This window comes from Pygocentrus nattereri, chromosome 20, assembly GCF_015220715.1.
Source record: "Pygocentrus nattereri isolate fPygNat1 chromosome 20, fPygNat1.pri, whole genome shotgun sequence".
Lineage (NCBI taxonomy): Eukaryota > Metazoa > Chordata > Actinopteri > Characiformes > Serrasalmidae > Pygocentrus > Pygocentrus nattereri.
Window position 1 is genome coordinate 22,567,702 of NC_051230.1, and position 2,696 is coordinate 22,570,397.

The window sequence follows — 2,696 nt, forward strand, 5'->3', positions numbered from 1 at the left end:
AATCAGGTGTGTTTAATGAGGGAGTGTGCTGAAATTTCTGTATTCAGTCCAAGTTCTGTTTGTAACAGTAGCATTTACAATACAGTTACTTTTTTGTATTTTAGAAAAATACTTTTAGTATACTTTTAAAATAGATTTTAAAAATTAAACTATTTTAAAATCAGCAAACAGCCTGTAGCAAAAATGGCTTCTTTACAAACATCGAAGTCTCTGCTTAAAGCCTGAGTAGACTGATAAATCAATGTGATGATCAGTTATAAATCTCAGTTTTACCGAGCTCTGCTAAAGCCTGAGTAGACTGCTAAATCAATGTGATGATCAGTTATAAATCTCAGTTTTACCGAGCTCTGCTAAAGCCTGAGTAGACTGATAAATCAATCTTATGTCCTCATCACTGGAGAGTTCATTTGCAAACATTCCAAAATTACATATTTGTGATGGCACATTGTAGGGACAAGTTCTAGATGTGTGGTTTAAGTGCAACAGCAGCCAAACCAATTATGGTATTTGGATTTTAAAGCAGTAGAAATCAGAGATACTTTATACAGTGTAAATACTAGAGAGCTGCATGGGATAGACAGATAGTGGTAACACTGCACAACGTTCCACAAATATGGAGACAAGTTGTGACAAATGGGAACCAGCAAACACACCGGTTCTTCACAATAAAATTGGACAGCTTTGCTTTACACTGTTCCAATAGAAACTGAAATGAAATGCCTATTAAAGGGCAACTTTTATACTAATTTTCAGGGTTTATAATTTTATTCTGGGAGTCTACTAGAATAGATTTATGTGCTTCAGTGTTACAAAAACAAATTCATTTTTTTATATTGTACATCTTTATTCACCCTTTCTAAAATGCTGTATTACAGCTCATGTGTCTTTAAGCCAGATGAGTCTAGTGTGCTCTGATTGGTCAACTCACCCACTCTGTTCTGAATGGTCAGTCACCAGAGAAGCAACCTGCTACAAGTGGCTATTCTTACAATGGCATTGGTTCTTCTGTATCAGTTAGAGGAGTCTGATCTTGAAAGTCAGGCAAAACAAGTTGGTAGATCCAATCCACCTTCACAAGCTAGACTGAAGAAGGAAAAGGAGCCCAGCTTGCTGGGAAGTGGGCAGTAAGCACTTTGTTACATGATTGCATCATCATGTAACAAAGGAAAAGGGCTGGAATTCCAGCGAGGCAGCTAAGAAAAGTGGTTGTGGGAGGGAGTTACTTCCTCTGGCATGTACTTGGGGCTTTGTGACTTTGCAGACACACTAAAGGACAATAACTAAAAGCAAAAACTGGAAAACACTTTAAATTATTTTTTACAATATCAAATCAAATCAAATTTATTTGTATAGCGCTTTTTACAACTGATGTTGTCACAAAGCAGCTTCACAGAATTCCAGTAAAGACAAAGTTTTAACATGAAATGTAAAACCCCCAGGTGAGCAAGCCAGGAGCAGCAGTGGCAAGGAAAAACTTCCTCAGAGTTGAGGAAAAAACCTTGGGAGGAACCAAGGTTCATAATGGGGTCCTCCTCTGGTCAAACTACATACAAATTATTGACAAAAAAGGACCCTATACATCACATAGGTGTGCTGTTATGCTCATGTGTACTGATATGGTCATAGTATATATAATGCAAACAATAATGATGATGATATTATTATTATTATTAATAGTAATAGTAGTAGTAGTATTATTTAGGAGTCCATTAAAACTTCACTGTAAGGTGGGCAGAAAAATCTATCCATAAGAATTCGGTTTGCGGCGTAAGTGTCTCTTTAACACTACCTTGTCATAACCAAAGGCAATGTCCGTACATGGTGCAGCGATAAATGATAACACATGACCTAAAGCTTTGTATTGCCTTTATACAACAATTTTGTCAAGAAAAAAAGTGAAAAAGCTCATTGGTATGTTGGAACGATTATCATTAATTCTGCCAAAAAGAGTTGTTCCAGGACTTGGGTAAAGCAAGCAACATGGATATGGGTGGGCGGGGTAAGGTAGTGTGGGCATTTATTTTGAAGTACAAGGGGATGTGGTGGGGACGTTTTAAGGGACATCAGGCACAAACAATGACACAAATGAGGTGGACATATTACTGGAAACACTCTATGAAAATGTAGTTTAACAGGCTGATTATTTTGATTTGTCAGTTTTTGAGCCACTTCCTAAACTAAAGGCTGAAACACAAAGATGCTTAACATGTGTAAATCATACAAAGCTTGGACCTCTGAGTCTTTCTTTTTCATTGCTGAACATGGCAAACACCTACTTTGACAGGAAGGGCCCATAAGACCGACATGCAAAACAAATAAGCCCAATCTGTTGTTTTAGTGTAACATGTAGGGTCAGGCCATTGTCAGGACAGTGTACAAAGAAAGACCCACATGAAACAAAGTGGTATACCCGTCAGCCAAAATGCAAGATGTCCTGTTTACTTACTACGACCACTTGAAACAAATCGCTTGATGTTCCCAAAGGCTGCAACATTGCTTTGTGCAGAGCACTTGCTACTGGCGACTAGCTAGCATTAAGCTTGGAAAACAAGTTTGCTTTCTGTTAGGCTACACAGAAGGGCATGTTTATAACACTGCTGACAGCCAATCAGAGTGAAAGAGATAGTTGTGGCCATGTTAGCATACAATATATATCAAATTGATACATAAATATATACAAGCTCCAGCAGCCATTC